An 11,523-nucleotide genomic window follows, 5' to 3' on the forward strand; every position below is an offset into this window, starting at 1 on the left:
AACGGGGGCAATATCGCCCCCCCCCAGTGGGCGGTGAAATGTCACTGAGGGGCAGTAAACTAGTTTTGGGTGGTAGAGGGGCGGCAAGCGTGTTCACGTAAAAACGTTGTACATGGTGCGACCTAAAAATAATACATACTTGATAATCCATATAATAACTATCAGTCATTAATAGGTACTATGTTGAGCAATGCACAGTAACTTATATTTGATTATTGACAAATTTATTATCTTAATTATTTTAGCGATTGTGCGTGGACATTATATTTTATTATAGGTACCTATATTAACCAACCTTTTAGTACACCGTTTGATTTAACCCGAGTATGTTGTATTAGTTTTCGTAATTATACTCGTAATATTCAGCCGGTTAATAACGTGTTTTTTTTTTAAAAATTTTTTCCGTTTCATAAAATTATATTTTCCAAAAATGTCGGATGCAAAAAGAAAATGCGGTCAATATAATACGACATATTAAAAGTTTGGATTTATTCCATCGCAATCTAACATGCAGCTCCCAATGTGTTTACTTTGTAACAAAGTTTTCTCCAATGAGGCAATGAAACCATCTCGTTTACAGGAACATTTGCATAAAGTTCATCCTGACAAACAAAATAAAGGTTTGTCGTTTTTCACAAATATTAGGGAGAAGTGTCTGAACGCACCATCGGTCTCAGGCTTATTCGCAAGGTCATCAAAACAATTCGATGATGGTTTGATTGCTTTTTATAATATATCAAAATTGATTGCAAAATCGGGAAAAGTCCATACCATAGGTGAAGAGTTAATATTTCTAGCTGTCAAAGAAATTTTAGAAACAGTTTTACACCATTCAGCCTCATACAGTGTAATCAAAAAAGTCACATTAAGCAACGATACTGTGCGACAGCGAATCGACGAAATAGCGGAAGACGTTGAAATTTCATTATGTGAACTTCTAGTATCCACCAAATTTTCACTTCAAATCGACGAATCAACATTGCCGAATAATGAAGCTTTACTATTGGCATACGTCCGGTTTGTAAAGAAAAGAAAAATCGTTCAAGAAATGCTTATTGCAAGAACCTTGAATACTGATACTAAAAGTGAATCTATTTTCAATATAGTCAAAGACTTTTAAAAAAAAAATATTCCTTTTAAAAACGTTATATCTATAGCAACTGATGGAGCACCTGCAATGGTAGGATGTCATCGTGGGTTCATAGCCTTTTTAAAAAATGAAATACCCGGTATTTAAGCTATTCACTGCGTGATTCACAGACAGCATAATTTAGTTGCAAAAAACCTCAGTGACCGTTTGCATCGGTCATTACAATATGTCATATCTGCTGTGAAAAAAATACCCTTAATTATAGAATTCTTACATTGTAGGGGTCGTTAAAAATGTATTGACAGTTTATATTATTATATTATAGACCAAGGTATTGTAACTAAGCGCATAACAACATACAGTAATTATTGATCTCTAATGTTATAACAATTGATTTAAAATTTGGGAGGATTCATAAACCACTCCCCTAGCTCCCTAGCTCGGATCATAAACATCTCCAGACATATTTCTAAGAGGAGGAGGGCAAAATTAATTAAAAAAATAAATGAAGAGTTTTTATGAATTTTATACTTAAATTGTGTTATAGTACATTATCATGTTTATTCTAGGGGGGGTGCCCCGTATTTCCCTCCCACTGGTGATGCCCATGCCACAGATATAGGTACAGATATTACAACTTGAATAAAAATGAAGAGGCAAAACAAAATTAAAATAAATTATCTACATTCAAGGGCGCAGACTCCCCTTCCAATGACTATTGTTTTGTTTTTATATATTTTAAAGCTTCCTTAACATTGTCATATAAATTTATTTTTAATAATAGGTACCTTGTACCTATTTAGACATATAGTACACATTTTTGATATTAGGAATAATAGTTATAAATAGGGCTGGGATTTTAATGCCCTAAAAAACCCCGAAAAATGTCCTAAAAAAAATGCTTTTATGACCTAAAAACTCTAAATAATGCCCTAAAAAAACCCGAAAAATGCCCTTAAAAAATACATAGTTTTAGTATAAATCTAAAAAAAAAGTTGTACACATAGACTTAATCTCATAGACGTGGACTTCGTTCAATCTGAAAAAAAAATATTTTTATAAATTATTTAATACGTTTAGATCGTATATTTATTTACCTGTACATTCTGAACTGTTACACTGAACCACGAGAGCTTGTTTCAGATTTTCAAATAAAAATGATCTTCTGTTGTCTGCCAGTAAGTTCTTGTAGATGGAAAAACTCCTTTCAACATCTACTGAAGTGATTGGCGAATATTTGAAGAACGCTAAATCATTCGCTGTAAGATCATCCGGAATTTCATTTGTTGCGCCTTGACCGTTCAAAATATCAGATATATCGGAAATGATTTTAAATCCTTTGTTTTTATTTAAAGTAGTAGTAAGTTTTTGGTATATTATTTTTCCTATTTGATTTGGTGCTTTTTGAATTTCAGCTTTTATTTTTTGAATAATGTTAATGGAATCAATCAAAGGTACTCCGGAAGTTTCTAATTGAGTTATAGATGTTGCTAATGTGCTAAAATTTGCCTTTATATATATTATTAAGTTATGTTTCAAATTTACATTAGAAAATAAATTCTGAGCTTTAGAAACTGCAACTGCATCTTCTCCGTCTAATTGATTAATAATTTCTTTAATCAGTTCAAAATGGTCACAATAGTACATAGAAGCATTAAGCCAAGTGCCCCAACGTGTTAATACAGGCCGAGGAGGTAGTGGAATATCTGGTGCCATTGTTTTAAATATTTGGATTCGCGACGGTGCTTTCAAAAATACTTTTTTTACGTTATTTATCAATTCGTCAACATTTGGAAAATGTATTCTTATTTCTTCGGCAACTCTATGCAAGGCGTGCGCCAAGCATGTAACATGTATCATTTTCGAATAATAAGTTTGAATCGATGTGGCTGCTTTTACCATGTACGGAGCAGCGTCACTTAAAAATAAAAGGACATTATCGTGTATTATTCCTTGTGGCCATAATATTGATAAAGACTTATCCAAAACTTTGGCAATTGTACTGTGATTGGTTTTTTCTAATACTTCTGAATTTAATAAAAACATTTTACCTATGTTACCTACTTCTAATGTACCTATTATAACATTGGCAACATAACGACCATTGGCGTCCGTCGTTTCATCGATAGAAACCCATAATTTTTTATTTTCTACGTATGACCTAATCATCTGTATAGTTTCATCGTAACATATACTGACGTAATTTTTTCGTATTGTGGAGCGATCAGGCGTTTGTTTATTGGTATATTTTTCCAAAAATTTAGAAAACGCAGGATTTTCGAGTTTATTTAACGGAATATTACATGACAAAAATGTACGAGTTAAATCTAAAAAATATTCCGACCAGTTTGGTACGTCTGTAATAAAACTTTGTGTATTATTTTTTTCGTTTTGTAATTTACTCCGTTCTACTCCATTGATGTGTTTATCTCTTGACAAATGTTGTTTTACGGCAAATCGTTTTTCAGCAGTAACTTTGACGTTGCATATTTTACAGAATAACACCAATCCGTCGGTAGAAAAAATATTATGTCCAAATTCTTGTACAAACGCACGCAGTCGACTCGCTGTCGAACATTTTACTTTTGGCATTTTTATATTAAATTACCAAAAAAAATTAACCTGAGTAATAAAACGGTGTTAACCACGACAAAACTCGTACTGAACGTCGAACGATATCATCGGACGTCGATTTTACCGATTTAAGATTATTTAACAGGAAATGCGGGTAGAGGTTACTCGATAATACTCCGATAATGGTGACAAACCGATAATATAATACGAATTACGAGTACCTACTTATAATCTGTTATATTTATTTAAAAACCATGTTGGTGTAAAAATCTTAAAATAAAATTTCAAATTCATGCACTTGGTTTCCAAAAACTCAAAAAATGCTCCAAAAACTCTAAAATGCCCTAAAAAATTAAGAAAATGACCTAAAAACTAAAAAATGCCAAAAAATGCAAAATAAACTTTCTTATTCTTATTCAAATGTACATAAAACAAATTTGTGACAAGACGAGCATTGCACAGTAAGCTTTGAAAAACAATGCTAAGTGCATCGAAATCCCAGCCCTAGTTATAAATAATTTAAATTACAGCACCTAATAAATATTTAAATATTTAACAAAATATTTCGTAGTCTGAGAGAAAATAATATTAATTATTAATGGACAATGTCATGTCAGAAACCTATCATTTCTTAATTTGTCTACAATCTACTCACAGAACTTGAAACGCTAACACGTAACAAAGTAGGACGTAAGTAATATGTAGTTATTATTTTTAGGTCATCTATGTTACTAGAAATTTTATATTAATAAACGTCTACGTGTATTGTAAATATATACTTAGCTGTTGTTAAAATAAATAAGCACCAAATTTTAACATCGTACCTTTTTAGATAATAATAATATTCTTTTTTTTGCAATTTAATATTGTAGGTACATGCTTGTGTTTAGTAGTTTTTTGTGTTTTCTCGTCAATAACTATGATTTATTATAAAGTTTTAATAACATTATCAGTGACAGTGATATCAATTATAAACTTTAGTGATGCTGGCTATAATGGTAACAACTAACAATGATTTTTAATTTTATATTTATATTAGAATATGAAATTTAAATAAAGTGCTATTAATATTTTTATATTTTACATATTTACATATGTTAATAGTTAAATGTTAATATTTTAACTGGTCTTATACTCATTTCATAAAATACATTTCGTAAAAAAAAAATCAATGATCACTCGTAATGGCTAATATGAACTTAATATAGTATAATGTATACATAATTAAATTAAAAAAAATATTTTATTAGAATTTAAAAGTAGTGTATCAGTGTATGTATAGATAATAAATATTAAATTATACAGGTTAAAAATAATATATTTTTATTTTAATCATGCTCCATAAAATAAAACGTTTTTCAAAGGCAGAAAGGACTTATTTATACTACACTAATATTATTCTAAGACAATTAGTATATTAATTTATAAATTTGCATACAATATACATACGATAATTGAAAACTGTATTACATTAATGTAAAAAAAATCGACGTTTGGGTAATAAGAATAATTACCTTTTTTTTCCACATCGTTATATGATGTTATAATATTTGTGCGAAAACGTCAATATATTAAATTTCAATATTATTAACAATAAACACTGAATGGGTTTGTTTATTAAAGTACAAAATATAAAATAAAAAAAAATATATATATTTAAAAATATATAATATCTACCAATCAATATTTTGATAAGTAAATTTTTTTTTAAGACATGTTATTTTAAAAATCAATTTCATTGAATTTTTCTTTTATTTTTGTAAATAAAATAAGTTTTGATAAAGTAAAAATCAGTGTGAAGTACTATAAAGTATAAATTCACATATGTATACTTCACAATATATGTAATTATGCTAAAAGTCAGACATTTTTATCTAACATTTAGTGGACAAGCGCGCCGATCTGTCAAATCCTAGTGGTACTGTTGACAAAGGTAACAAATAATAATAATGATTTTATAATTATATATTAAAATTAAAATATGAAATATTATGTAACACTAATTTTAATGTAATGTATATAATTGATTTATTAAATTTTAAATTATATACTGACCTTATACTTTTATTATAAATTACAATGATATATTGCTACAAAAAATCAATAATTAATCGTAATGACTAATGAGGACATCTATGTCTATTGTTTGATTTTATAATTAAATTAAAATATGATATTTAATTAAAGTGAAATTATTATTTTTATATTTTACATACTTACTTCAGTAACTTATTATTAAACGTTAAAATGTTAACTGGTCTTATATTCCTTTTATAAATTACAATGACATGCTTGTAACAAAATAATCAATGATCAATCGTAATTTCTAATATGAACTTATTATAATATAATGTATACATAATTACATTTAAAAATATTTGTTTTATTAGAAATTCAAAGTAAGTATATAAATAATAAATATTACGTTTTACAGGTAAAACATAATATATTTTTATTTTAATCACATACCATAAAAAAAAAACATTTTTCAAAGACCGAAAGGACTTATTTATTCTTTGCGCTAATAATATTCTAAGACAATTGGTAAATTAATTAAAATTTGCACACATGTTATAATTCTAAATTATTGTATTATATAATGGTAATAAAAAGTCGTAATTTCTATTATGAACTAATTATAATATAATGTATACATAATAAAATTAAAAAAATATATTTTATTAGGATTTAAAAGTAAGTATATAGATAATAATTATTAAATTATAGAGGTTAAAAATAATATATTTTTATTTTAATCACGCTCCATAAAAAAAAAACATTTTTCAAAGGCAGAAAGGACTTATTTATACTTCACTAATAATATTCTAAGACAATTGGTATATTTATTTATAAATTTGTATATATACTATCATTGAAAACTGTATTATATTAATGTAAAAAAATTTGACGTTACAATAATTACTTATTTTTTCCACATCGTATAAAAGTTATAATACTTGTATAAATACGTCTTGTAAATGTAAATATTATGAACAATAAACACTGAATAGGTATGTTTATTAAAGTACAAAATATAAAATAAATAAAAGTGGGCAAGTGGGTATCGCTCTGCTGTATAGTAGAGATGGAGAGTAGGTCATTATTATTACTCATAAAAGTGATGACAGACACAAAAATAAAAAATAAAAAAATAGAAAAAAAATAAAAATAAAAATAAACACACATCATTGTAAAATCAATACATTTATCACTCCGTTCAGAATCTAAAATTTGTTTATTTAAAAATATATAATATCTACCAATCGATATTTTGATACATAATTTTTTTATTTTTTCACATGTTATTTTAAAAATCAATTTCATTGAATTTTTCTTTTATTTTTGTAAAGAAAATCATTCTTGATTAAGTACAAATCAGTGAAATACAAAATTCACTTATATATACTTCACAATATACGAGTATATGTAACTATGCTAAAATTCAGACATTTTATCTGACATATAGTGAACAAACGTGCCGATCTGTCAAAACCTAGTGTTACTGTTGAAGAAGGTAACAAACAACAATGATTTTATAATTTTATATTAAAATTAAAATATGAAATATTAAGTAACACTAATTTTAATGTAATGTAATTTATATAATTTATTTATTAAATTTTAAATTATATACTTAACTTATACTTTTATTATAAATTACAATGATTTATTGCTACAAAAAAACAATAACTAATTGTAATGGCTAATATGGACATCTATGTCTATTGTTTAAATTTATAATTACATTAAAAAATGATATTTAAATAAAGTGATATTAATATTTTTATATTTTATATACTTCAGTTATTTATTATTAAACGTTAAAATTTTAACTGGTCTTATACTCTTTTTATAAATTACAATGACATTTTGTAACAAAATAATCAATGATCAATTGTAATGGCTATTATAAACTTAGACACTTAGTATAATATATTAAATAAATAATTAAATTTAAAAAAACTATTTTATTAGGATTTATAAGTAAGTATATAGATAATAAATATTAAATTATACAGGTCCTTATAATATATTTTTATTTTAATCACGCTCCATAAAAAAAAACATATTTCAAATGCAGAAAGAACTTACTTATACTTAAGTAAAATTGTGACCTGTAGATGAAAAATAAACGACTGAAAATATTATTGTTGTGCAATGTGTAAAACTACCCACTTAGAACAATTTACAACGATAACAATTTGACACTAATGATACTACCGATCTTTGGTAAAAAAAATACTTTCATGTAGTACTTTTTGTCCAGAATATTTTAAAAATAAGTATAATAACGTACCATAAAAAAAAACATTTTTCAAAGACCCAAAGGACTTATTTATTCTTCGCGCTAATAATATTCTAAGACAATTGATAAATTAATTTAAATATGCGCATATATTATAATTCTAACTTGTATTAAATAAAGGTAAAAAAAAGTCGAAGTTTGTGTGATCAGAATAATTATTTATTTTTTCCACATCGTATAACAGCTATAGCCTATATTATGTGTATAAGTACAGCTTGTAAATTTAGAAATCAGTAACAATAAACCGTAAAAACGTTTATTAAAGTACAATAGTTTAATAAAAAAAATATATTTATTTTTCAACAAAAATAATATCTACGAATCGATATTTCAATAGGTAAATTTTTTATTTTTAACCCATGTTATTTTTAAAAACAATTACATTGCATTTTTATTTTATTTTTTAAAGAAAAACTATTCTTAATTAAATAAAAATGAGTGTGAAATAGATAATGTGTAACGGATAGACTTAAACGTATGACAAAAATTGTTAATATTATATGATGAGTAAATAATTTTAGAAATATACTCTTGTTAGCAAATTTTCAAATATCATATTTTTCAAAAAGTTATTATGTTCCAAATGAATTTAATCAAAGATTATTGATATTTTAAAAATTCTAAAAATAAACTACTTGACTTAGATAAATATTTTTTACCAACAAAATTTTTCTTATGTAATCAGATTCACAAATTGGTTATTTTAATTTTATCCAAAAAAATTAAAATAAAATAAAATTTTTTTTTTATTTTCAGTACTAAAAAATAAACATAAAATATTTAAATTATACATCTAGCGCTAGGGTCTCTTCATGATAAATAAAAAAAAAAAAATTGAAAATATTAATAAAATTAGAGCAAAGTCAGTTATATCTGCTACACTCTGTATATGTAATTATGCTAAAATGCAGACATATATAATATATACCATAGTGAACTGAGAAGTGGTCAGTAGGGTATATTTTACACGTGATTTAATGCATCTAAACTTATATATTTAATAGTTATATTAAATATAATAAAACGTTTATAGTTTTAATTTAATTTAACTTATATAGTTTTTTATATTCAATAATCAAATAACTAAAAATATGAAATAAATAAAGTAATGAGTCATATATCTTTCTATCTACATATATCTTTTTAAAACATTTGTATGTCATTTATGCTTATTATATTAATTTAATAAAAATTTGTTATTTTGTTTAGATTGCTATAGTAAGCGACGTCAAGTTATTAAATTTTTAATTTTAAAATTTATTTATACAATTTAACCACAATAAATTAAATAAATAGTACGTTGTTTGCATACCTTTTGGATTCTATACAATAGGATAGAATAAGATCAATGTAAATCATGTAATAAAATAACATTTTAAATTTAAAAAAAAATCTACATTTATAAACATTTAACATCTTTTTATGAACCATCTTTATTTATGTTTTCGAGTTAGCCCCATTAATGTCTACCTCATACCTACACCAATATTTTGGAACTTATTTAGACCTATTTGTGACCAATTTTTTCGAATTTCATAGAGCAACTTCGTACTTCCCTCTAACTTTATCCTATTTCCTTCAAACATTCACAAATATTTTGGAACTCATTTATTCTAAAAACACTTTTTAACATAAATTATTTGGTGATTAATATTTATTAGAAAATAGTTTTCATAAAACATTTTATTTTAAATATGTTTTATGTTTTTCAATATTATACATAATAAAATAACAGTATTTAATTTGTAGATGCTTTAAGTGCGTCTGGGCTTGGAAGTAAGTACCTAGTTAGTATAGGTTTATGATACTGACTTCAAATGTTGGAAAACTTATTTGTTATAAATTCAATTTTGTGTATCTTGTTTCTATGCTATTCAGATAAAATAGGTTTAACTATTTTTAAATATTTGTAATTAATCTAATTTACAAATTAAAAATAAATTTATGCTTTAAACTAATTAACGTTCAACTTAAATATTAATTAACTTGTAATACAACATTTTTATAGATGATGCATATGCAAACTATTGTTATGTGAAGCAATTTGGTAAGTTGCTTAGCCATGTTAATCTATAAATTAAAATTACATCATAGTTAAATGACATATCTTACATATTTTAAAGAGACTTTAATACAATTTTATAATTTTATTTATTTATTTTTATTATATTTACAACCTGTATAAAAATATCACAATAATCAAATGTGATAATTTATAAGAGATTTATTATCCGAAGACCTAATAATTTTATTGAAAATTACTAAACTATTTTTAGGTACCTAATATAACTATATAAGTAATAACAGTAGTATAAAAACAATAATGGTCGTCAATGAAACTAATGAATTTTTAGGATTTATGTGTTGTGTCCGTCTAATAAGTTGTGTAATGTAGAAAAGTAGCAAGTGTATGTCTACCTAATAGGCTAGGTGAGCTCTGTAACAAATACGTACATTGAATAATTGATGATAACATTGCTAACTTAAATTTTAGACGTCTATTTAGTGAAATATTTGATAATGTTTTGAATCAAATTATAAGTAGATTTGAATCAAAGGATTCTTAGGAAAAGTTGTGGATTTTTTCATTATTTAATGCTGATTTGTATCAAAACATAATAAAGTACATTCTTCTATTGACCTTAAGTGTTTAGAGAAGCTGTAAAAAATGATATCCACATGTTTTGTACAATTCAGCAGAAATTATAGATAAATCAATTTTTGAAATAGTCGAATACATGAATTTAAATAAACTAGACTTAGGGCTGAAAGAAGTATTTATACTATCGAAATTAGTTGCAATTATTCCAATTCAACAGCATCAGCGGGAATAACATTTTCAGCCTTTAAAAGAATGAAAACATATTATATGTCCACTCAAGGTCAGGAAACAAGAAATCTATCTTGACTTCTTTCAGAATATTATCGTTTGAAATAATACTAGGTATTAAAATATTTAAAAATGAGTAACAGAAAAATTAGTTGAAAATGAAATAAGATTTGACTTTATTTATAAATGAATACACTATTATTTATTAATTATAAATTAAACAGAACTATTATAATAGATTGTGATAAATGAGCATGTCCATAAATCCGCATCAGCATTCGCCACTGCTATTAATATTCATCTTAGTATTGACTGACTAGACTACTATATCTGCCAGTTCATTATCAGACTATTATTCGTAAAAATGTAAATAAACGTGAACATAAAAATGTCTTCACCTGTCACAGTAAAATAGTATGATATTTTTATATTATACATTAGAGATGTATTTTTATATAGACTTTGAACAAATAAAACGAACTCTATATAAATATACAAACCGGGATACATGAGATGGAGTCACAATTTATTAATGTCTATAATACAATAATTAATAATACTTTAAAAAGAAATATTTCTATTTCATGATTTACATAGGATTTTATGAGTGCAGTTGACTGAAATTGAAAGAATAATTATTACAGATAATTTTGAGGAGTTTATGGTTTTTGCGGAAAAAAGACGAAAATTTCATTGGAAACCAAGCTACGAGAGTAAGTTTTT

The 11,523-nt window shown here is 25.1% G+C and overlaps 1 pseudogene; it reads left to right on the forward strand.

Moving 5' to 3' along the window:
* The first annotated feature begins 430 nt into the window (after nt 1–430).
* LOC132918964 (protein FAM200C-like) lies at nt 431–1,282 on the forward strand (annotated as a pseudogene).
* Nucleotides 1,283–11,523: the final 10,241 nt, after the last annotated feature.

This window comes from Rhopalosiphum padi, chromosome 2 (genome assembly GCF_020882245.1).
Source record: "Rhopalosiphum padi isolate XX-2018 chromosome 2, ASM2088224v1, whole genome shotgun sequence".
Lineage (NCBI taxonomy): Eukaryota > Metazoa > Arthropoda > Insecta > Hemiptera > Aphididae > Rhopalosiphum > Rhopalosiphum padi.